Genomic DNA, 25,737 nt, shown 5'->3' with positions numbered 1-25,737 from the left:
CAGAAGTAGTGTTTTATGACTCTGGGGGCTAGGTCATAAGAGGCCATACAATGTCTGATTTATGTGATGGAGTCCTGAGTCGCTGGGAAAGTCAGCTGATACCCTGGAGCTGCCATGGTGTTAGGAGGTCCCTGCTACTTGGGGAGGCCACATGCAGGTGCTCCATCAGTCCCAGCTGAGCCCAGCCTCAGGTCATTCTGCCCAGGGATCTTCCAGATGACCCAGCTTAGCCATTCAAGTCACCTCCAGCCAGTCCAGTATTTCCAGTGATGTGGCATGTCCCTAGTCTTTCTGAATACTTCCAGTGTTCCCCTAGACACTGTGGAATGGTAACAAGCTATTCCTCTAGTGCTCTGTCCAAAGTCCTGGAGCGCAGACTTACTGGGCAGAATTAAACAGTTGTTATTGGACTCCCCTATTTTGAGTCCAGTTTCACAGCAATAAATGCCCTCAGCACAAAGAGAGTCCTTTAACGAATTACCCAGATTAATCCCTCCCCACCAACCTCCTCAGACACCACACTCTCTGACTCTGTGCTGGAAGCTCTGAGAGCTCTTCCAGGACCCTAGACATCCCTCCAGTGGATCTGTCTCCACTGCAATCCCTTCCTACAGGCACTCTGGGTGGAGGCTTTTCCTGCTCAGGCTCAACACAATCACCTCGGATTTCTGTTCTGTAGAAACTCATGGAAGTTTCTAGACTATGCTTGGTCTCTGGGAAATGATGGATTCCCTCCCTCTGTGCATCACAACTTGATTTCAATGAGCTTCTGGACAGGGGAGGTGAGTATCCCTTCTGAGAACCAACCAGCTAGAGAAAGACCCTCTGCTCACAAATGGGCACATTTCACAGTCGCTGATGAATTAGAAATAGGCTGTGCCTAGGAGATAACATAGGCATAAATATGAAAAATGTAGTCAGACATCTTTTTTTTCCCCTAATTTCATGGGCTGTGAAATTGCTTAGATTAATTTTCTTCTATTGGATGTTATTTTATTTGTTGGTTGCTTTTTAAAGAAAAATTTTGAAGTTTAATTTACAAGCAATAACATGCATCCATTTAAAATGTACAGCTGAATGAGTTACAAACAAATGCATCTGTCCATGTAACCAGCACCCCAGTCAAGACAGAGAACATTTATATCATCCATAAAAGTATCCCCCATTCCCTTCACAGCCACTCACACCACCCATTCCCACTAGTCAATCACCGACCTGGTTTCTATCACCTGTAGATGAGCTTTCGCTGTTCTGGAACTTTGTGTAAGTGCAATCACGGAGTACTTATATTTTTGCATCTGATGCGTCTTACTCAGCATATTTCTGAGCTGCACCTATGCTGTGTATATCAGTAATATGTTCCTTTTTAGTGTTGGTCATTCTTCCATGTGTTTATCAATTGACCTGTTCATATATATTGGGGATGTTCCGAGGTATTATGATTAAAGCTGCTCTGACCATTTTGGCACAAGTCTTTTGCTCTAGGTGAGGATTCAGCCCACATACTGCAAAGCCCTTCATTTCCTTCTTAGAGAGACAAGGGTATCCTTAGCTGATTTCCTGGTGCCAGCTGGGTGACTGAGATCTGTCACTGAGAGACTCATCTTCTCAATATTCCTATGAAAAATAACATTCTGGATCCCAGGAGTTAAAGGGGATGAGTCAACCAAGTCCAAAGTGGTCTATGAAAATCAAAGCCAATATTGATTCTTCCAATCCAAGAGCATGGTTAATCTTTCCATCTGTTTGTGTCATCTTTGATTTCTTTCATCAGCATCATGTAGTTTTCAGAGTACAGGTCTTTTGTCTCTTTAGTAGGTTTATTCCTAGGTATTTTATTCTCTTTGATGCAATGGCAAATGTGACTGTTTCCATAATTTCTCTTTCTGATCTTTCATTATTAGTATATAGAAATTCAGTCAATTTCTGTGTATTAATTTTGTATCCTGAACTTTACCAAATTCATTGGTGAGATCTAAAGGTTTTCTGGTAGCATCTTTAGGATTTTCTAGGTGTAGTATCATGTCATCCACAAACAGTGATAGTTTTACTTTTTCCTTTATAATTTGGATTTCTTTTGTTTCTTTTTCTTTGATTGCTGTGGCTAGGACTTCCACAACTATGTTGAATAGTAGTGGTAAGAGTGGACACCTTGTCTTGTTCCTCGTCTTAGTGGGAATCCTTTCAGCTTTTCACCAGTGGGTTTGTCATATATGGCCTTTATTATGCTGAGGTATTGAATCAATATTGTCAAAGTGACTGTGATCTACAGATTCAATGCAATCCCTATCAAATTACCAAGAACGATTTTCACAGAACTAGAACAAAATATTTTAGAGTTTGTTTGGAAGCACCAAAGACCCAGAATAGTCAAAGCCATCCTGAGAAAGAAAAATGGAGCTAGAGGAATTAGGCTCCCTGACTTCAGACTATACTACAAAGCCACAGTCATCAAAACAGAATGGTACAAATACAAAAACAGAAATATAGATCAGTGAAACAGGATAGAAAGCCCAGAATTAAACCCACACACCTACAGTCAGCTAATCTATGACAAAAGAGGTAAGAATATTCAATGGAGAAAAGACAGTCCCTTCAATAAGTTGTGCTGGAAAAACTAGAGAGCTACATGTAAAAGAATGAAATAAGAACATGTCCTAACACCATACTCAAAAATAAACTTAAAATGGATTAAAGACCTAAATAAAAGGCCATATACTATAAAACTCTTAGAGGAAAACATAGGCCAAACATCTCTGACACAAACCAGAGCAATACCTTCTCAGATCCACATCATAGAGTAATGACAATTAAAACAAAATAAATAAATGGGACCTGATTAAACTTAAAAGCTTTTGCACAGCAAAGGAAACCCTAAACAAAATGAAAAGACAACCACAGAAGGGAAGAAAATATTTGCAAAGGAAGTAACTGACAAGGGATTAATCTCCAAAATATATAAACGTCTCCTGCAGCTCAATACCAAAAAAACAAACAACCCCATCAAAAAACGGGCAGATCTAAATGGACAATTCCCCAAAGAAGATATACAGATGGCCAAAAAAAAAAAAAAAAAAAAAAAACTACATGAAAAGATGTTCAACATCACTCATTACTAGAAAAATGCAAATCAAAACTACCATGAGGTACCACCTTGCACCATCCAGAATGGCCATCATCAAAAGTCTACAAAGAATAAATGTTGGAGAGGGTGTGGAGAAAAGGGAACCGTCTTACACGGTTGGTGGGAATGTAACTTGGTGCAATCACTATGGAAAACGGTATGGAGACTCCTCAAAAAACTAAAAATAGAATTACCATTTGATCTAGCAATCTCACTCCTGGGCATCTATCCAGAGTAAACCCTGATTAAAAAATATATATGTACCCCAATGTCCATTGCAGCACTATGTGAAATAGCCAAGACATGGAAGCAACCTAAATGTCCATTGACAGGAGTGGATAAAGATGTAGTACATATACATAATGCAATATTACTCGGCCATAAAAAGGAATGAAATACCAGAATTTTTAGCAACATGGATGGACCTAGAAATTATCATGCTAAGTGAAGTCGGTCAGACAGTGAAACACAAATGTCATATGCTATCACTAATATGTGGAATCTAAAAAAAAAAAAAAAAAAAAAGGATACAGTGAACTTCTTTGCAGAACAGCTACTGACTTGCAGACTTTGAAAAACTTACATTTGCCAAAAGAGACAGGTTGAGGTGGGGAGGGATGGGCTGGGGGTTTGGGATGGAAATGCTATAAAATTTGGTTATGATGATCACTGTGCAACTATAAATATAATAAAATTTATCAAGTTAAAATAAAAGACAATCAAAATCAGCATTGCTGCAACGAAGAAGCTGACTCAGGCACACCTGGACAATAAACATTTAAAAGAGATAAGCAGCCTCCCTTTCCATAGCACATAAATTTCAGCACTTTGGAGCCAACAAGTGAACATTCACCCCTTTTGACTGGCATCTATGTAGGCCTGGACATGAGCCTAAAAATAAGCACAGAGTAGGGAACCCCAAAGGCACAGAAAGCTTTTTTCCCCCACCTATAAACATATGAACTAGTTTATATAGCAGATATAGAAAGGGGTAGGAGGGGGTGTTGGCCAACTACCCTTAAACAGGAAAGCAGGGGCAGTAGCATTTGTTGACTCTTTCCCAGTGCCAGGCACCATCTAGATGACTTTTCTCCATCTGACTTTTTTTTTTTTTTTTTTTGTATTTTTAGAGTTGTAACTGCAGTATCTAGAAGTTCCAAGGCTAGAGGTCGAATCAGAGCTGCAGCTGCGACCTACACCGCAGCTCACTGCAATGCCAGATCCTTAACCTACTTGGTGAGGCCAGGGATCAAACCCACATCTCATGCATACTAGTAGGGTTCATTCCTGCTGAGCCAAAATGGGAACTCCTCCACCTGCTTTAGTTAACTTCATTCCCATGCAGCTCTTGAAGATGGCTGATGGGCTGAGAGGCGTCCCTGCCATGATGTGCTCCTAATTACCAGGACCTCAGAATGTGACTGTATTTGGATATGGGGCCTTTAAGGAGGTAATTCAATGAAAATGAAGGGAGCCTCTGATGTCACAAGACTGGTGTCACAGAAGAAGAAATCTGGACAGATAACACCCAGAGAGGACCACATGGAGACATGGAAAGAAGGCGGCCATCCACAGGCCAAGGAGAGAGACCTCAGAATAAACCAACCTTACCAACACCTGGATCTCAGACTTTTAGCCTCCAAAACTGTAAGAAGATACATTTCTGTTGTCTAAGCCTCCTGGTCTCAGGCCCTTTGCTAAGGCTGCCTGGCTGACGAAGGCCTTGCTATATAATGTCTCCATTTTACAGATATGGAGAACTGAGGATCACGGTCACCTGCTGAGCTTGTATACCCAGCTGGGGGGCCAGCTGACTGACTCAAAAGCCCCAGCTTGTAGGCATTATACAAAAAACTGTTTTGTCTTATTTTTAATCAACTTATAAAAATAAAATGGAAGGTGGGTCCCTATCTTATAGGAGTTTATGACTCACTGTGAAGACAAAGTCTAGCGCAAGAGGCAGAGCCTACGTGGTTCAGGTGTCAAATCCAAACGACCCAAAAAGTTGCAGGACTAGGCTAACCATTCTTTTTTTTTTTCTTTTTAGGACTGTACATATAGGCATATAGAAACTCCCAGGCCAGGGGATGAATCAGAGCTGCAGCTGCAGGCCTATGTCACAGCCATATCAATACCAGATTCTAGCCACATTTGCAGCCTACATCACAGCTTGTGGCAACACCGGATCCTTAATATATTGAGCAAGGCCAGGGATCAAACCCACCTCCTCATGGACACTCGTCAGGTTCTTTATCTGCTGAGCCACAGTGGGAACTCCCTGAGCTTTCTTAGAAGATTGTCTAGGCCAGCATGCCCAGAGCCCCCAACATGCTGGGTCTGTAGTCAAGGACACCTGCTCTGCACCCTTTGCCTGGGCTCATGGTGACCTAAGGGGCTGTTTCATGGTCTCCTGAGAAAAACACTGCCTGGGGTGGTTAGGAGAATACCATCCCCCAGACATGTCCCCATCTACGTCCCGGAACCTGAGACTATGTGAGCTCACACAGACACAGGGACTTTGCAGATGTGATCAAATTATGGATCTTGAGGTGGGGGAGATCTTCCTGGATTATCTGGGTGGATCCAAAGTAATGGCAAGGATCCTTGTATGAGGGAAGGAAGAGGGTCAGAGAGAGGACAGGTGTAATGACAGAAGCACGAGGCTGGAGTGACCCAGGAAGGGGCCCGAGCCCAGGAATGCAGGTGGCCTCCAGGTGCCAAAGAAGAAATGGAATTGGATTTCCCCCTGAAACTTCCAGAAGAAACAGACCTCCTGACATTCTAGCCTTAGACTTCTGGCCTCCAGAACTGAAGGAACTCAGGCTGTGTTGTTTGAAGTCACTAAGTTTGTGTGCTTTGTGACAGTGGTGATAGGAAACTAATACACCTGTCCCAGCATGAACCTCGATGCACCAGGTGCCAAGTGGGGCTGACCAGGACCAATGCCACACCCAGCAAAGGTTCAAATCAAGGCGCAGTTCAAATTCTTTTCCTGAGATAAAAATGTCCTGCTTTCCTTAGGCCAGCTGGGACCCCAAAGCTGCAGCCAGGCTGTGCTGGGGATTTAATGAACTTGCCTCATGCTCCAGCTCTCCCAAAAACCTGTACAGGAGCCTGTGGTTACTCCCATTTTACAGAGAGGCAAATGGAGGCTTAGAGAGACTTGCCAAGGGCCACACTCACATTTTCTAGAGTCTGAGGCCTACACTGCTTCATTTAAACTCTTTATTTTGTGAATGTGGAAAAATATAAGAATTATCATCTTAACCAATTCTGGGGGGCCATGCCCATGGTAAGTGGGAGTTCCTGGGATCAAACCTGTGCCACAGAAGCAACCCAAGCCGCTGAAGTGACAACACTTAGCTTGCTGTGCCACAAGGGAACTCCATCATCTTAACCATTTTTTTTTAAGGGCTGTACCTGTGGCATGTGGAAGCTCCCAGGTTAGGGGCTGACTAACCCAGGTTAGGGGTTGACTCAGAGCTACCTCTGAGACCTATGCCACAGGCACAGCAGCACCAGATCTGAGCCACATCTGAAACTTACATCACAGCTCATGGCAACAATGGATCCTCAACTCACTGAGCGAAGCCAGGGCTCTAACCCACATTCTCATGGATGCTTGTTGGGTTCTTAACCCACAGAGCCACAACAGGAACTCCTCAACCATTTTTAAGTGTACAGTTCAGTGGCATAAGTGAGAAATGTGATAGGATGTTAGTATTGTAATAAGGCACAAACAATAATTTGAAACATGGGGCATATTCTTTGGAAATGGGGCTTAAAAATGACTTAGTCTTTTTTCCCACTGGAGTAAATCAAATCTTTATCACTTTGAATCCTAGCAATTAAACAAATGAATGGAGTAAGTGAATTTCATAAACGAATAGACTATACATCAATTTAAAGTCTTTGAAATAAGAGTTCCTGCCGTGGTGCAGTGGAAACGAATCCGACCAGGAGCCATGAGGTTATGGGTCTGATCCCTGGCCTCGATCCGTGAGTTAAGGGTCTGGTGTTGCCGTGAGCTGTGCTGTAGGTTGCAGATGTGGCTCAGATCCCACGTTGCTGTGGCTGTGGCATAGGCTGGCAGCTGTGGCTCCGATTTGACTCCTAGCCTGGGAACCTCCATATGCCACAAGTGAGGCCTTAAAAAGCAATACATAAATAAATAAATAAAAAATAAAGTCCTTGAAACAGTGAAAAAAAAATGTTGCTTTGCAATCATCACCACCATCCATCTTTAGAGCTTCTTCATCTTCCCCAGTCTTAAACTCTGTGTTCCTGAAACAGTTAACTCCCCACCCCTCTTCCAGCTCTTGGTAACCGCCCCCTTTCACTTTCTCTCTATGAATTTGACTACTCCAGGTACTTCATGTAAGTGAGATCATACAATTTTTGGCCCTTTGTGTCTGGCTTATTTCACTAAGTGTCATGTCTTCAAGGTTCGTCCATGTTCGAAGCCCACCCTTTACCTCTTCTATGATTTCCTGCTGATGCACAGCTCAGCCACACTAAAGCTGAGGGTGGGAGTGGTGTGGATGATCTCAGCTCACCGCCCACATTTACAGAAGCTCGAGCCACATTTGTGGTCCCGAAGAATTCTGTAAACACTGAATTTGGAGACCAAAGTGTGCTCAAGCAGTCCTTGCCTTGCTCACAAAGAGGCTTTACTAATTATAACAGAATGAAAGATAATTGCCAAATCCTTCTTTAAGCCCATCATCTCAACCCACCCTCCCTCTCCACAAAGCCCGCTAATGTGAAAGTACAGAATGATGCTTCCACTGCCTTTATTTCCTGGTTGTCAAAATGGGACAGAGGGAGAAACGAGAGTACTTGACAAGATTAAAAATATCATAATAATCCAAAATAGAAGCATGGATGTATCCTGGCTTATTCTAAACATTCCACAAAGGACATGTACTTGCATTATTCAGCAAAACTATACAATGTTTTGATTCATCACTCAAAATATTTTTATAAGTCTTAAAATCCATATTCCACACAGTTAAATCCATATTCCATACATAGCTGACAGGGTGATTATGGTCCAAATAATTGTTAATATAATTGGTTTTTACTTCTAAGCAGCTAACACACCCCATCAACACAATTAGCTGCAGGAGGGCTGGCACCCAAGTTCCATGAAGCCACTTTCAGAGCTCTGTCCATGAAGGTCCCTATTCCTTGCTGCTCTGGTTCTGGGGCACATTTGCACCTTGGGGAATGTCTCCCCAACCAGCCTTATGTACAGAGTCAGTCCTTTTCCACTGTGGTCTGATTAGACACTTTTACTTTTATTTTTTATTCAAATATAGTTGATTTACAATGTTGTGCCAATTTCTACCATATGGCAAAGTTGACCCAGTCATACATACATATACATTATTTTTTAAAATATTATTTTCCATCATGGTCTATCTTAGGAGATTGGATATAGTTCCCTGTGCTGTACAGTAGAACCTTATTGTCTATCAATTCTAAATTTCTAAATGTAATAGTTTGCATCTATTAGCTCCAAACTCACAGTCCATCCCACTCCCTCCCTCCCCACTTTGGCAGCCACAAGTCTGTTGTCTATGCCCATGAGTCTGTTTCTGTCTTGTAGATAGATTCATTTGTGCCATATTTTAGATTCCACATAACAAGTGGAATCCTATGGTATTTGTCTTTCTTTTTCTGACTTACTTTACTTAGTATGAGAATCTCTAGTTGCATCCTTGTTGCTGCAAATAGCATTACTTCATTATTTTTACGGTGGAGTAGTATTCCATTGTATATATGTGCCATATCTTCTTAATCCATTCATCTGTTGATGGACATTTAGGTTGTTTCCATGTCTTGGCTATTGTGAATAGTGCTGCTATGAATGCAGAGGTGCATGTAGCTTTTTGAATTATTGTTTTGTCTGTATACACACCTAAGAGTGGGATTGCTGGACCATATGGTAGTTTTATGTTTACTTTTCTGAGGAACCTCCATGCTGTTTTCCATGATGGTTGTACCAATTTACATTTACACCAACAGTGTAGAAGGGTTCTCTTTTCTCCATAACCTCTCTAGCATTTGTTATTTGTTCACTTATTCATGATAGCCATTCTGACCAGTGTGAAGTAATCATTGTAATTTTGATTTGCATTTCTCTGATAATTAGTGATGTTGAGCATCTTTTCATGTGCCTACTGAACACCCATATGTCTTTGGAGAAATGTCCATTTAGATTTTCTGCCCATTTTTTGATTGGGTTGTTTGTTTTGTTGTTGTTGTTGTTGCTGAGTTGTATGAGTTGTTTGTAAATTTTGGAGATTAAGCCCTTGCTAGTTGCATCATTTTTTTTTTTTGGTCTTTTGTCTTTTTAGAGCTGCACCCATGGCATAGGGAGGTTCCCAGGCTAGGGGTCTAATTGGTGCTGTTGCTGCCAGCCTACACCACAGCCACAGCAACACCAGATCCGAGCCACATCTTTGACCTACCTCACAGCTCACAGCAACACTGGATCGTTAACCCACTGAGCAAGGCCAGGGATCGAACCTGCAATCTCATGGTTCCTAGTTGGATTCATTTCCACTGCGCCATGACAAGAACTGGTTGCATCATTTGCAACTATTTTCTCCCATTCCATAGGCTGCCTTTTTGCTCTGATCATGGGTTCTTTTGCTGTGCAAAAGCTTGTAAATTTCATTAGGTTCCATTCATTTTTACTTTTATTTCTATTGCCCTGGGAGACGGACCTAATAAAACATTTGTAAGATTTATATCAGAGAATGTTCTGCCTATGTTCTTTTCTAGGAGTTTTATGGTGTCGTGTCTTAATGTTTAAGTCTCTAAGCCATTTTGATTTTATTTTTGTGCATGGTGTGAGGGTGTGTTCTAGTTTCATTGATTTACATGCAGCTGTCCAGTTTTCCCAGCTCCACTTCCTGAAGAGACTTTTCCCCATTTTATATTCTTTCCTCCTTTGTCAAAGATTAATTGACTGTAGATGTCTTGGTTTACTTCTGGGCTCTTCATTCTGTTCCATTGAGCCATATTTCCCCTTTTGTACCAATACCACACTGTTTTGATTACAGTAGCTCTGTAATATTGTCTTATGTCTCTAAGAGTTATGCCTCCTGCTTTGTTTTTCTTCTCAGGATTGCTTTGGCAATTCTGGGTCTTTTATGGTTCCATATGTTTTTTGGATTATTTGTTCTAGTTCTGTGAAAAATGTTATGGGTAATTTGTTAGGGATCACATTAAATCTGTAGATTGCTTTGAAGTATGTCCATTTTAATGACATTAATTCTTCCAAATCCAGGAACATTTATTGATTCCTCTTTGATTTCTTTCTTAATGTTTTACAGTTCTCAGTGTATAAGTCTTTCACTTCCTTGGTCCGTTTATTCCTAGGGTTTTCTTTCTTTCTTTTTTTTTTTTGGTGTAGATACTTTAAATATGTTTTTGCTTTAATGGAGTTTGAATTATATCACAGATATGAACCTGAAGTTTAAGTAAAAAATGAGGTTAAATATTGCTGAGTCAAATAGAAAAGGATGCCTGCAATCTTGTAGAAAAGAAGCTCTTTTAGCTGAGAACACTTTGGGCTAGTTATATTTAACCATTCTTCTGAGATTCTGTCCTAGAACCAGAATCGCAATCATCTTTCTCAGATGGGCTTCTTGAACCTAATTTGTTATTCATTTTCCTCATGATAACCTCTTTCAAAACAAAGCCAGAGTTACCTGGTCAACATAAGCAGCAGATGACCTGAGGATTTCAACAGCTGACTTGGCAAATTCATGTGCTCAAGTCAACCCAGATCTTTTGAACCAAGTATGGAAGGACCTCAGGAGTATTTGAGTGGCTTCTTCTTATCACTCATTGCTATTGATATTATTACTGAACATATATCTTTAGTTCAGTCACATGCTGTCTATATCTTATTTGACTTGATCTAATGCTTTATTCTCTGGATATCTTCTTCACCATTAGCTAGAGAACTTTCTAGCTAATGCATATAAATCAAAGTGGCTTCCCACAGGGTCTCAAGTACACTGAGCTTATTTCTCTCTACTCATCAATAATTCATAGTTATTTTTATGCTTTTGTCTTTTAAATTCTATACTATAGAGTGATTATGCACTAAGATTACAATGCTAAAGAATTACTATATTTATGTATTTACTTTTGCAAACGAGTTTTATCTTCATGTGCTTTCATGTTGCTACAGCATCCTTTCATTTCAATGTGAAGGATTCCCTTTAGCCTTTTTTTATAGAGTAGGTCTAGTGGTAATGAAGATTCTGTTTATCTGAGAGTCTTGCTTTCATTTGTGGAAGGTATTTTGCTAGATATAGTATTCCTGGTTGGCAGTTTTTTTCCTTTCAGAACTTTGAATATATCATTCCACTCTCTTCTGGCCTGCAAGGTTTCTATTGAGAAATCTGTGGACAATCTTATGAGAGCTTTTTTGTATGTGCTGAGTCACCTTTTTTCTTGCTGCTTTCAAAATTCTCTCATTGTCTTTGTGCCTTTTACAATTTGATTATAATGTGTCTTAATGTAGGTTTTTTGGCTTAACCTTAGTTAGAATTTTATGCTTCCTGAATTTCTACATCCATTTATTTCCTCAAATTTGGGAAGTTTTCCACCATCACTTCTTCAAATAGCCTTTCTGTCCATTTTGCTGTATCTTTTCTTTCTAAGATTTTCTATAAAGTTTATATTAGTCTGCATAATGGTGGCCCATATACTCCTTAGATTCTTTTTACTTTTTTCTTCTTCTTTTTTTGCCCCTCTGACTCAATCATTTCAAATGATTTGCCTTCAAATTTGCTGATTCTTCTGCTTGATATGCCTCTCTAGGGATTTTTTTCCATTCAGTTACTTTATTATTTAGCTATAGAATTTATGTTTAATTCTTTTTATAGTTTATATCTTTTTTTGATATTCTCCTTTTGTGCATACATGATGTACCTGATTTCATTTGTTGTCTGTTTTCTCTTTTAGCTCATTAAATTCTGATGGTTATTTTGAATTTTTTGTCAGATTTGCAGGCCTCTATTTCTTTAGGGTCAGGTTCTGGAGATTTATTTGAGTTCTTTGATTTGACCATGTTTCCCTGTTTCTTTGTGTGCCTTTTAAGATTTGGGCATCTGAAAAAAAATAGCCACTTCTCCCAGTCTTTAAAGATAGTTTTCATATAGAGGAAAATCATCATTAATCAGCCCAGTTATAGGCTCTACAGGTTTCTCACCTTTTCTGGGGTCATTTCTTCTCTGGACTTGGAAGGGTAATTCATTTCCCAGTGGAATAAATGTACCTGTTTCTACTCATGAGCTCTCCTTGGTGTCTGCAATCTCTCTGCTACTGTGGCAAGCCTAAGGGCTCACCTTGATTCTCAGGGGCCCCCAGGCAGCCAAGGTTGTTCCTGTTTTCCTGTCACTGCTCTGAGTCAGGGAAGACAGAAGCTGGCCCCTTGGGCAGTAGTCTGAAAACCTAGAACACTGAACATGCATTCCATCTTTCTTTTCCCTTCAGAGGGAGAGGCAGTGAGTTGGGAGTTTTCTCCTGATCATGCTGTACTGTGCTAGGTGGAGTATGAGGTAAGTGCAATGGACTTTCCTACCTGCCCGAATGCGTCTCTTTTTGGCCTTGCCCCTGGGGGTGATGTAACCTCTCAAATGGCTTTTTAAGTTCTCACAAAGGCAATGTATGATTCCTACACCTGGTCTATATTATTAAGTTGGTGTCTCCATGGGGGAAGGGGTGCCTGGTCCATATCATTGCCATTGAGTTGGTGTTTCTGTGGGGGAAGGGGTGCCTGGTCCATAACATTGCTGTTGAGCTGGTGTCTCCCTGGGGGAAGGGGTGCCTGGTCCATATCATTGCTGTTGAGTCAGTGTCTCCTTGGGGGAAGGAGTGCCTGGTCCATATCATTGCTGTTGAGTCAGTGTCTCCTTGGGGGAAGGAGTGCCTGGTCCATATCATTGCTGTTGAGTTGGTCTTTCTGTGGAGGAAGGGGTGCCTGGTCCATATCATTGCTGTTGAGCTGGTGTCTCCATGGGGGAAGGGGTGGCTAGTCCATATCATTGATATTGAGTTGGTGTCTCCTTGGGGGAAGGGGTGCCTGGTCCATATCACTGCTTTTGAGATGGGGTCTCTGTGGGGGAAGCGGTGCCTGGGGCTTCCTATTCCATCATCTTGCTAATGTCACTCTAATGCTCACTAGTCATCAGTGATACTTCCTTAAGGTATCTGTTCAACTTGGCAGCTGATTAAAATTTTCTTTAAAGTTACTTCAAATTTGCCTCTACTTGTGCTAATATATATCTCCCTATGAAATCCTGTCACTTATCATTACCTAGTGTTTATACTTGTTCAATGAATGTGACAGCTAAATATCTCACAAATCATTCAGCTGAACATTCTTCTCAAGGGAAGGCACCATGGGGTTCCTTCCACTGCTAACTAATGTCATGGAACAATTACAATACTGTTGCCCTTATTCTTCTCTTCCTTGCATCTCAAAGTTTGTTGCTCCTTTTTTTTTTTTTTTAAAAGAAATATTTTTATGGCTGCACCCAAGGCATATGGAACTTCCTGGGTTAAAATTGAATCTAAGTCACAGCTGTAAACCCAAACTGCAGCTGTGGCAATGCCTGATCCTTTAACCCACTGTACCAGTCTAGGGATCAAACCTCCACAGTAACCCAAGCCATTGCAGTCAGACTCTTAACCCAATGCACCTCAGTGGGAAGTCCAATTTGTCACTCCTTTATTTCATCATAATCCTCCCCCAAGAATATTTAATTACTTTCATTCTGTGCCTTTTCATCCATCCTCAGCCCATCTCCCTAGTAAACACAAGATCAGGATTCCTTCTGTCCACAGAAGTAGCCTGAGGTTTCTAAAAGCAGAATGGTCAAAAATCATGTTTAGCCTAAGTGCTAAAACTAAGGACAGGCAGACCACGGTTTATTGTACTTTGCTCTATTGTGCTTGGCAGATGTTCAATTTTTACAAATTGAAGGCTTGTAGTAACCCTGCACAAGTCTATTAGTGCCATTTTCTCAACAGCATTATTTTTAAATTAAGGTACATACACTGTTTTTTAGACACGATGCTATTGCACACTTACAGGCTACAGTATAGGAAACATAACTTTTTTGGCCCTGTGGCCTGAAGCATGAAGACATTTCGGGGCCAGGGATAGAATCCAAGCCACAGCAGTGACCTGAGCCATAGTGGTGACAATGCCAGATCCTTAACCCACTGAGCCACCAGGGAACTCTTAGTAAATGTAACTTTTTTTTTGTTTGTTTGTTTGTTTTTTTGCCTTTTCTAGGGCCGCTCCCGCAGCATATGGAGGTTCCCAGGCTAGGGGTCCAATCAGAGCTGTAGCCGCCGGCCTACTCCAGAGCCACAGCAACAAGGGATCCGAGCTGCGTCTGCGACCTACACCACAGCTCACGGCAACGCTGGATCCTTAACCCACTGATCGAACCTGCAACCTCATGGTTCCTAGTCAGATTGGTTAACCACTGCACCACAACAGGAACTCCATTAGTAAATGTAACTTTTATGTGTACTGGGAAACCAAAACAATTTGTGACTCACTTTATTATGATATTCCCTTTACTGGATTGGTCTGGAACCAAACCCACAGAATCTCTGAGGCATGCCTATAAATGGAGACTTTCCACTTCAGAAAGCCCCAATCTTGCACAGTGGAGATACTATGGTGACAGTGGGAGAGGGAGGCTAAAAAAGTAAAAAATCCACTGTAATGGAACAACAAAAACAGTATTTTTACATGTAAAAATGGGGAGATGGTGACTGGAAAGAATGGTTTGTGTGCAACCATACTGCTCCTTAGGAAGAACACAAACAGGTAACTTTGTCCTGGGAGCAGGTGCGTCTTTCTGCATGCCTTCATTTCCTTAGACCTTTTCTGAGTGCCTGGTGCACTCAAACCCTGACTGTGTCCCTGACCCCACTCAGCCTTGCCTTGCAGGTAACGAGAGAGTCTGAACGGCTCTAATAGGCTTCACTGCTGGTTGACCTGAAGATCCCCAGTGGGTCAGGCACCCTGTTTGTATGACCCTGGAGGAAGAGTCCCCAGTTAGGAGTTCAGAGATCCAGGTTCTTGTCTATGATCTCTCCTGAGACTGACTGACTTTCTTTCCTTTCTTTGGCCGTGCCCATGGCATGTGGAATTTCCCAGGCCAGGGACTGAACCAGAGCCACAGCAGTGACAACACTGGATCCTCAACCCACTAAGCCACCAGGGAACTCCTCCCCTAAGACTTTCTAGCTCACCTTTTCCCTATATTCAACTGGCTCTCCATGACAGTCCATACACATTTTGAAAGAGGGGTGGGAGAGAGAAAGATCAGATAGACATATTGCTAGTAATGGACACAACCAAAGCCCCTTCAGAATTGGAGGACTTAAGCCATGAAAATTATTTTTCTCTCTACATCAACATTGTTTTGTCTTCCTCCTTATGCCTAGTGGTTAGAATACTTGAAGGGTGGAACAGGAATCCCAGGGTAATTTTATGTCAACTTTTCAGGTTTTATGTAAAGTATAGAGAGTGTTGGCAGGGAGGAATAACAGCTCACAGGGATGCACTAATTACTTAAGCTTCATGTCTCTTAGGTTTCCCCAGGAAATCTAATCAGAACCCAGGAGGAGAAGACCAAAAAATAATCACTTCCTCTTGACATGAGTTGCTTTGGGACCGTAAAGATGGATTTGATTTCGATTAATTACTTTTTATTTTATTCTATTTTTGGCCATGACATGCAGTGGCTTGATGTGGGATCTCAGTTCCCAGACTAAGGATTGAACCTGAGCCACAGCGGTGAAAGCACCAAATCCTAACCACTAGACCATGGGGGACCTTTCTGATTCTCTTTAATTAAACACCCATTTTTGGTCCCCTAATAAGAACAAAGTGCAAAAATGGATGGTTTTGAGAAAAAGATTGGGATTTCTGACTTACACTATATGTAACTTATGTTACAGTTTTGCTGTTAGATAAAGTGACACAAACAATATTCTTGCTCTTCTTCCCTCTCTTCCTAGAACTTAGGCAAGTACCTCACTGTTCTGCATCTCAGTTTTCTCAGCTGAAACATAAAAATAACCATCCTCCTCTTTTAGGACTAACATGAAGACGAACAGAATAGGAGTTCCCCTCGTGGCTCAGTAGAAACAAATCTGACTAGTATCCATGAGGACAGAGGTTCCATCGCTGGCCTTGCTCAGTGGGTTAAGGATCTGCCATTGCCATGAGCTGTGGTGTAGGTCACAGACGTGGCTCGGATCTGGCTGTGGTGTAGGTGGGCCGCTACAGCTCCAATTCAACCCCTAGCCTGGGAACTTCCGTATGCCGTGGGTGCAGTCCTAAAAAGACCAAAAAAAGAAAAAAAAAAAAAGGCGAATAATGTTAAGACTTACTTTCAAGAGTGGATGTAGTTGGCACTCAAGAAACATTAATTTATCTTTCATTCTGAATTCTGGTGGATTTTTATTGGACTAAGTTACTATTATGAAGTTGAAATATTTTATAAATCCAAGTAGTATTAAAAATAATGACTGTTGGATGTGGAGGAAAGGGAACCCTTCTATACTGTTGGTGGGAATGTAAAGTGGTACAACCATGATAGAAAACAGTACGGAGGTTCCTCCGAAAACTAAATCTAGAGCTACAATACGATCTAGTCATCTCACTCCTGAGCATATATCCAGACAAACAAACAAACCAGACAAAACTATAATTCAAAATGATACATGCACCTCTATGTTCATAGCAGCACTATTCACAACAGCCAATACATGGAAGCAACATAAATGTCCCCTGATAGATGAATGGATAAAGAAAATATGGCACATGTATACAATGGAATACTACTCAGCCATAAAAAAGAATGAAATAATCTCATTTGCAGCAACATAGATGCAACTAGAGATTACCATACTAAGTGAACGAAGTCAGAAAGAGAAGGACAAATACCATATGATATCACTTGTATGTGGAATCTAAAATATGGTACAAATGAATCTATCCACAAAAAAGAAACACACTCACAGATACAGAGAACAGAGTTGTGGTTGCTAAGAGGGAGTGGAGAGGTAATGGAATGGACTGGGAGTCTGGGGTTGGTAAATGCAAACTATTACATTTAAAATGGATAAGCAATGAGGTCCTACTGTACAGCACAGGGAACTATATCCAGTCTCTTGAGATAAACCACAATGGAAGATAATATGAGAAAAAGAATGTATATGTATGTATGACTGGGTCACTTTTCTATATAGCAGAAATTGGCACAACATTGTAAATCAACTGTAACAACAACAACAAAAAATAACTGTTACTAAAACAAATTCACCAACACCCCATAAAGCTATGGTGGACCAAAGTAATGGAAAATGAACAAACTACTTCCATAGATATATGGGAAGAAAAAGATAATTCAGCAAATATGGAAAAAGGGCAATCCAAGAGAAACCTGAACCCGATGACTAGTTTAAAAACATCTGATGTAGGGAGTTCCCTTCGTCGCACAGTGGTTAACGAATCCGACTAGGAACCAGGAGGTTGCAGGTTCGATCCCTGGCCTCGCTCAGTGGGTTAAGGATCCGGCATTGCCGTGAGCTGTGGTGTAGGTTGCAGATGCGGCTCGGATCCTGCATTGCTGTGGCCCTGGTGTAGGCCGGCAGCTACAGCTCTGATTGGACCCCTAGCCTGGGAACCTCCATATGCCGCAGGAGCAGCCCTAGGAAAGGCAAAAAGACAAAAAAAAAAAAAAAAATCTGATGTAGGAGAGCACTGCTTTAAAACTCCTGATAGGATGAAATGGAAAAGGGAGACTGCACAGAGAAGATATATATTTTAAGAAGTTAATCCTTGTATTCACTTGTGGCCAACTGTTCCTGAATAATTATACTCCTGCAGGGACAAAGGACACAGTATATGTTTATAGTCACTTTGGCTCTTAGAAAAAATGAAAGTGTAATAAGTCGTGGTTTAGTGTGAAGGGTACGGCTGTTGTGGATGGCTGTTATGAGCAGCTGCAACTCCATCCTTTCGAAAAGACCTGACAGGTGGTGCTCTCTGGGGATGGACATTGATGGGGATCAGCTTTGATCAGACCCAGTGAATTGTTACTGGTGTGATGTTGGATTAATAATGACTAGCTGCTATCCTAGTGTATTATTTAATGTCAACATGCTTTTAAATATTGTCTCACCAACTAAGTGAGGACATGCCATTGATGCTCCTGCTGCATGGGGAGAAAGTGAGGAAAGAGACACATCCTTTTATGAATTCTACCTGCACTTATACTTTTCACTCCTCAGGTTATCTCTCCATGGTCACTTTTGGATGGGGGCCAAGCCTTATATTTTTATTTCCAATTGTGGAATATATATCCTGGATCTATCTAGTAAATTGCAAATATGACCCCAGATTATCTGAAGCTCTTCTCATCAAGGTGGAATCTATCCCTTCATCCATGCCTTGAATCTGGGCTGCCTTGCTTTGAGCCATAGGAGGCAGCAGAAGTGCCAGGGTGCCAGTTCCAAGCCTAGGTGTCTACAGGCCTTGAGCTTGGCTCTCAGTGGGAATACTTCCACCATGTGAACAAGCTGGGGCAAGTCTGCTGGAGAAAGTCAGGTGCAGCCTTCCCAGCTGAGACATTAAACTAACCCAGCGAAGGGCAGCCCACACCAGAAGGATTATTTCACTGAGCTGAGTCCTAATTGCTGACCCACAGAATTCTGAATTATAGAACATGGTGGTTGTTTCCAGTCACTCACTTTCTGGATCGTTTGTGACACAGCAACAGATAACTGATACTATCCAGAACTCATCCACTGATTCAGGATTCAGGGAGTATGAGCTCACGTTCTCTTTCTGAGATCTGGATGAGTGGTTCAGCAGGTCTCAGACTGAACGATTAGCTTGGATTTTCACTCTGGAGCCACACCCTATTTCACATAACTTTATGGTTCTTCCTATGAAAGGTAGAATATACTTTTCAAGTCCTTTGGACACTGGAATGAGAGCAGAAGTGATGGTTCACTAGTTTAAGCCTAGTATTCAGAGGTCTGGGGTAATTTTTTTTTTGTCCTATTATATATCTACCATTACCACAAAAAGACCTTCCCTTTTGTAGCTGTTACTCTCTCAATCTGGGCCCCAATATGAACAGATAGGTGAGAAATCAGTGCTTATTGTTGTTTACAACTGAGATTTAGGGACTGCTTGTTACACAGCAATAGCTGACTCAGACATACAGCTTTACTTTGACACAGCCAACATGTCTGAACTTCCTTCCCAGATGAATGTCTCAGGCACTTTTCCAAGCCTGGGTTCCAGGGTTCTGGGCCCACTGCCTGCACAGCAGTCACAGTGATTTTGGAAAAAGGATCTTCAGAGGCTATGGAAAGATCAAACTGAGCAGCGTCCTATCAGAGCATTAGAGAGAAGGGACAGGCAGAGAGGTGGATGCCAGGTAAAGAGGCCTCAGAACAAGAGCTGGAGGCATCTAATCAAAACAAGTAACTTCTTGAAGAAAAATAATAGGAGGTGAGACCTGAAAAAATTTCTTGAGGCTTTGGCTCTTTTGAGGAAGGTCTATGTTCTGCCTCCCGAAGAGAAAAAGTTGTTAGGTTGGTTCAGAAAAAGCGGGTTTGTGGAGAATTAAGTAAACTCTTGACCTCTTTCTCTTCCTCCCAAGACACAGGAATGAGGCTGGCCAGCAGGTGTTGGCACCTGGTAAGTGGCTCAGCCCACTTGGGGTGATCCAGTTGTGGCCTCTCTTCTTAGGCACACACCATGCTCTCCTCCCCCAGCTATTCTGTTTTCTTGTTTTCTTTCTTTCTTTCTTTCTTTCTTTCTTTCTTTCTTTCTTTCTTTCTTTCTTTCTTTCTTTCTTTCTTTCTTTCTTTCTTTCTTTCCTTCCTTCCTTCCTTCCTTCCTTCCTTCCTTCCTTCCTTCCTTCTTCTTTCTTTCTTTCTTTCTTTCTTTCTTTCTTTCTTTCTTTCTTTCTTTCTTTCTTTCTTTCTTTCTTTCTTTCTTTCTCTCTTCTTTTTTTTTTGTCATTTTAGGGCCATACCCGCAACATATGGAAGTTCCCAGGCTAGGGGTCGAATCAGAGCTGTGCCTGCCAGTCTACTCCACTGCCACAGCCACAGTAATGTGGGATCCAAGAGCCATGTCTGAGACCTACACCACAGCTCACAGCAACGCCAGATCCTTAACCCACTGAGCGAGGTCACGGATCAAACACAAATCCTCATGGATACTAGTCGGATTCATTTCCACTGTGCCACAATAGGAACTTCTGGGCTCACTCTCTGACAGGCTGAGTTTCCAACCACTGCTGGCTGGCGAGACAACAAGTGTGCTTAAGTTCTAGGGCAGCTGTTCAGTAGAACTTTCTATGACAACAGAGATGGTTTAAAATCTTCACCGTCCACTATGGTACCTGCCGTCTACATGTGGTTACTGAGCACTGGAAATGTTACTGGTGTGGCTGAGGAACTGAATTTTAAATTTAATTTAAATTAAATTTTAAACGTGGCTAGTGGCAGAGTTTCCTTTGTGGCACAGTGGAAATGAACCTGACTAGTGTGCATGAGGATGCGGGTTTGATCCCTGGCCTTGATCAGTGGGTTAAGGATCCGGCGTTGCCGTGAGCTGTGGTGTAGTTTGCAGACGAGGCTTGGATCTGGCGTTGCTGTGGCTGTGGTGTATGCTGGCAGCTGTAGCTCTGATTAAACCCCCCAGCCTGGGAACTTCAATATGCCGAGGGTATGGCCCTGAAAAGCAAAAAAAAAAAAGGGGGGGGGCGGTTAGTGGCTACTGGGCTGGACAGCACAATTCTAGGGGGCAGTATACTGACCACCCCCAGTACATGGTGAACCTTTAATAAACATCAAATATTAAAATGAAAGCCTGTGATAGGCTCGGCCTTGGCACAGAGGGCCACGGGCTTGCTGCCCCTCCTATAGCTCCTGCTTCAGACCTGAGCACACTTTTTTTTTTTCCCCTGTCGTTTTCTGTTTTTAGGGCCACACCCAGGGCATATGGAGGTTCCCAGGCTAAACACCTAATCAGAGCTGTAGCCACTGGCCTATGCCACAGCCACAGCAACACCAGATCTGAGCCAGCCGGCATGTGAAGAGATTACATGTCTAGTGCCAAGTACCATGCATTTGGAGAAAGGTTTTAGGGTGTGAAGAGTTGCCACCATCACAACCAGACAGAAGAGAGCAACATGGGCCCGTGAATTTTCAAGCCTCCAGGGCAGGTTCTCCAGGGTCCGAGTGCCAGGCAGCTGCTGATGGAAGCCCTTACCTTTGTTTGATTAGAGAGTGGGGATTCGAGTCACTGCATTGGGTAGCTTCTCTTGTTTAGAAAACAAAGCAAAACAAACCCCCAAACCCTCCAAACACAACTGAACTCACTTTTATGCCCCAGGGCTGGAAAATGACGCGGAATGTTTGCAACATAACATGTGCTTTCTACTCCCCAAGCTGAGCCAGAAGCACGGTGTTTCTTCTCAGAAGTCTACCCAGACTTCAGGAATAAGTGTGAGAATGTTCTGGACCACTGAGGTTTCATCAATGTCAAACTGATGTTTCATCTTTCAGCTTCTTCTGATTAGAAGCCCTTCCTCCAGGGGAGTGAACTGTGGCCCTGGTTTGAGGGCAAGGAGAACACTCTATTTAAGTCCTGCCACCCGCTCACTCTCAGACTCAAGACAGGACCTCGGCATATTGCCTCCATGACCCGCTTTTGCATCCTCTGAAGCCTGCATCACCATTCAGCTGTCAGCAGGCCAGCCTCTTCATGGCCCATCTCACCTCTTCAGTGAATCTGTGTTCACTCTGCTCACCAGCTCACCCCCCACCCCACTGACGCAGCTTCTCAGCACCTTGCTGCAGTTCCCTAGCCACTTCAAGCTCCAAAGGCCCTTCTCAGTTTCCTGAAGGCAGGGGGCACTGCCCCAGTGCCACTCTGAGCCCTTCCTTCTTTCTTGTCTGGTTCTCTCTCCGTGCCCTTGACCTTGCAAGTGGCGAGCAGCAACTCGGCAGCAGCTCCCTGAGGAGGGGTCCTCGGATCCCACCCCCTGCATCTTGCCTGATGGTGGCACAAGGAAGGAGCGCCAGGGATGCTTGACATCTCATGGAAGTGACAGGTCAGCATTTGCAACCAGGCGATTTGGCATTTCTGGGCTTCAGTGCCTCATGGTAATGCTCTGGCCGGAATGGAAGAGTGGAGAGGAGGGCTTTTGAAGGGAAAGGCGGTTCCCTTGAAGTGAGTGGTTCTGGGCACCATGGAAAGAGCAGGACACTGGCAATAGCCTACAGCCTCGTTCTTTAGTGTGGCTTGGGGAATGGCAGTGGCAGCAGCAGCAGCAGCAGCAGCCAGGAGTTGGCTGGAAATGCAGATCCTCAGGCCCCACCAGAAGCTGCATGTTAACTAGACCCCCAGGGATCTACTGCACAGTAGCATTTGAGAAACACGAGTTTAGAAGGAAAGACATTTGGAACATACCTAAGAGACAGGAGTCCTACAAAAACGAACACTTCACTTCACACTTGGGACTTAGTATTATTTCTGAAGGGACCAGGACCAATGCACTCGGAGAAAGAATGTTAAGATCTAGTTTCTGGAGTTCCCGTCATGGCTCGGCGGTAAGGAGCCCGACTAGTATCCATGAGGATGCAGGTTTTATCCCTGGCCTCGGCCAGTGGGTTGGGGATCCAGCATTGCTGTGGCTGTGGTGTAGGCCAGCAGCTGCAGCTCTGATTTGACCCCTAGCCTGGGAACTTTCATATGCCGCACATGCAGCCTAAAAAGCAAAAAGCAAGGAAAAAAAAATCCAATTCCTTATAGTGAACACTATGAAATAGCCTTAGTTTAGAAACCAAAATAAACCCCTCTATCCATGAACACAGTCTGAGGAGGTGAGGTCTAAGCGTCTGGGGTGCTGTGGTGGGGGTGAGTGGGGTCAACTATTCAAAAAGCTAAGAGATCTTGGGCCAAAGCAACTATCTGGAATCTATTGGTGTGGTAATGTCAATTTCAGGAAATCCATTTAGGCATCCTTGCAGGATGGCTGTCTGTACAGAGGAAGGCACAGCAGGGCAGATGTGAATCCAGAGGGACTCTGAATTAAAGACGGGAATTTTGGTGGAATTCTGTGGGGCAGGGGGAGGCTGTTGGCAAATATGTTATTTGCTTCCTTTTATCACCTCCAGACCATGAGCATAAAGACTCTGGAAAATGAACTCTCAATTGGCCACTGAAGAAAGAGAACAGAAAATCGAAAGGCACCTTTCAAATCACATCCAAAGCTGAAAGAGACGGGCAGCAGAGAAAATTGTATTTTTCAGGTAAGAAACCTTTTCAGAGCCAGGGATGTTTTCATTCTTCAGGACACTAACGTAGGTCCCTTGAAAAATGTCTTTGGGCTTTGCCAGCGTTCACTCTGGCAGGTGTGATGAGAGCTGGGGAGCTCAACCTTCTCTCTCTGTCTTTTTTTTTTAGGGTTGTGCAGCATATGGAGGTTCCCAGGCTAGGGGTCTAATCGGAGCTGTAGCTGCTGGCCTATGCCAGAGCCACAGCAATGTCTCTGTCTGTCTTTGCAAGGTGGATTCGAAATGAGGCCAGAGCTGTGGTTTCCTCCAGCTCAGCAAATGCTCACTCTCCTTTCTGACCCTCTCACCCAGGATGGAAGCCCAAGGCTTATTTGTCAGGTAAGGAGTAAATGAATTACCCAAGCGGCTGCTCTGTAAAAACAAGACAGAGGATCCAGTAATATGCCAACAGGCAGGGTCTCACCTGCTAGCCCCCATCAATGTGACGGGAGTCCCTGTGACATCCGAGGACAGCTGGTGTGGACCCTGCAGCTGCCTGCCACCGCCCCCCAGCAGAACCCCTCCCTGCCATCAAGCTTTAATGTCAAACAGCTAAAGCTCCGGTTGATGTCAGCTCTTATTCTTCTCTTTCCCTCAAGAATGCCTAATCTTGCGCCATCTATAAGGGTTCCCATCACAGAGTGCTGCAGAATGTGCTGGTTTTCAAGAGCTTTAAACTCGAGATGCTGAAGTGCAATCATTATCTTGTCAAGCTTCTCCCCCAAAGAAGACCGCCAGCACACGGAACCTTCAGACTCTCCAGTTCATCACTTCCTCTGTCCCAAGGGGAAAAGAATTGCCATTTAATCTTAATTCTAGCGGGCTGGAAGCTGCCCAGATGATAAAAAGATCTGCTTAACTAGTAAAGGTGACCCGGGGAGGCTTTACAGGATTATTGCCTGGATGTGCTGCAAGACCCCAGGCAGAAATTTGGTGGAACTCCTGGTTGCTGAGTTAACATTGGGGATTACGGAGTGTTTCAACCAAGGGAAGCCGTGGTCCAGTTCCTCTGAAAATACAAAGGGGGGCCTTTGCAGGTGGGCGTGGGGAACAGGGAGGGGCCTTGTGGATGCTTCTGGTGGGTCCTAAGTGATTTTTTTTTCCTGCAGAATAAAGTGTCCTAAAACCATGAGTATCCCCCATCCTCTGTCTCCTCCTGCCTGATCAACCTTCCAGTCAATTAAGATTTCTCCTTGCTATAGTTTAATCTGCACCCACAATTCATTGCTCACAAGACCATCAATAACCAGAACTGGTCTTTTCAGACTATCGACAGTCATTGGCCAAAAAACAAAAGTTCCTTCTGACCAACGCAAACATTAACAGGTTATAGAGCTTCTTCTCACAGATCTCTACCCCAACACTCCAGGGGGAGCTGCACCCAAGGACTTTGCCCGAAATGGCTGGGTTTGAGCCAAGGTGGGGCTTCAGCTGTCGGGTGCGTAACAAGTTACTCCAGAACGTGGTGGCCGAAACCAACCACTCCTCTGTTCACAGACCCTGCAGGTCCACAGTGACAGCTCGGCTCTGCTCTAGCTGACGGTGGCTGGGGTGGCCCCAGGATCGGGGTGGGGGAGGGCCATTAGGAATGGCAGGAAACAGGATTGCTATCCTCATGTCTGGCTTCCGGGCTGGACACAGTCAAACAGCTGGGGCAGGAAATACAGGGGCTTTGAGCGCCTCTCTCCATCCTCAGCTGTCTTTCCAGCAGGGCAGCTGGTTCCTTTCACGGGGGCTCAGCGCTCCAGAGGTACACATCCCGAGACACTGAGAGTGAGCCAGGGGAAGCTCTGCTGCCTTTCAGGACCAGTCTGGGAAGCCATGCACTGTCATTTCCAGCTCTCTGTATTTGCTGGAAGGGACTCACGAGCGAGCCCAGGCAAAGAGAAACTAACTAGACTCTTTTTTTTTTTTTTATGGGAGGAAATTAAAGGGATTTGCTGCCATGTGTTGGGCAGGAGCGGGTGGCTGGGGGAGGCAGGTGGGTGCCAGAAAGCAATGCTGGGAGGGAGCTGGGAACTGTGGCCAGCCCTGGCGGTCCGCCCTGCCATAGCTTCAGTTTTTCTTGTGGAAATTGGAACCACTCAGCACTCTCAAACGGTAAAGAGGAACTGACCACAGACTCTTTCCAAGTCTGAGGATGGAGTTGGGCATGAAACGTCCCATGGAGGTGGATCACTAGAGCA

At 43.4% G+C, this 25,737-nt stretch overlaps 1 protein-coding gene and 1 long non-coding RNA gene across 8 annotated transcripts in view; one reads left to right on the top strand and one right to left on the bottom strand.

Annotated features, from left to right (window-relative positions):
* Nucleotides 1-25,737, bottom strand: part of SLC24A3 (solute carrier family 24 member 3) — an 808,408-nt gene that overhangs the window by 85,559 nt on the left and 697,112 nt on the right. The window lies entirely within an intron of this gene.
* LOC146395215 (uncharacterized) lies at nucleotides 120-24,681 on the top strand. Its single transcript, XR_014832914.1, has 6 exons — nucleotides 120-782; nucleotides 19,462-19,709; nucleotides 21,779-22,326; nucleotides 23,393-23,527; nucleotides 23,784-23,890; nucleotides 24,151-24,681. It is a non-coding gene; the product is annotated as an uncharacterized LOC146395215 (long non-coding RNA).

This window comes from Sus scrofa, chromosome 17 (assembly GCF_054392235.1).
Source record: "Sus scrofa isolate SSC_HxYL_T2T_F1_AM1 chromosome 17, Sscrofa_HxYL_maternal_Yorkshire_Landrace_v2.0, whole genome shotgun sequence".
Lineage (NCBI taxonomy): Eukaryota > Metazoa > Chordata > Mammalia > Artiodactyla > Suidae > Sus > Sus scrofa.
The sequence above is the reverse complement of the archived record's forward strand: the minus strand, read 5'-3'. Positions and strand labels throughout refer to the sequence as shown.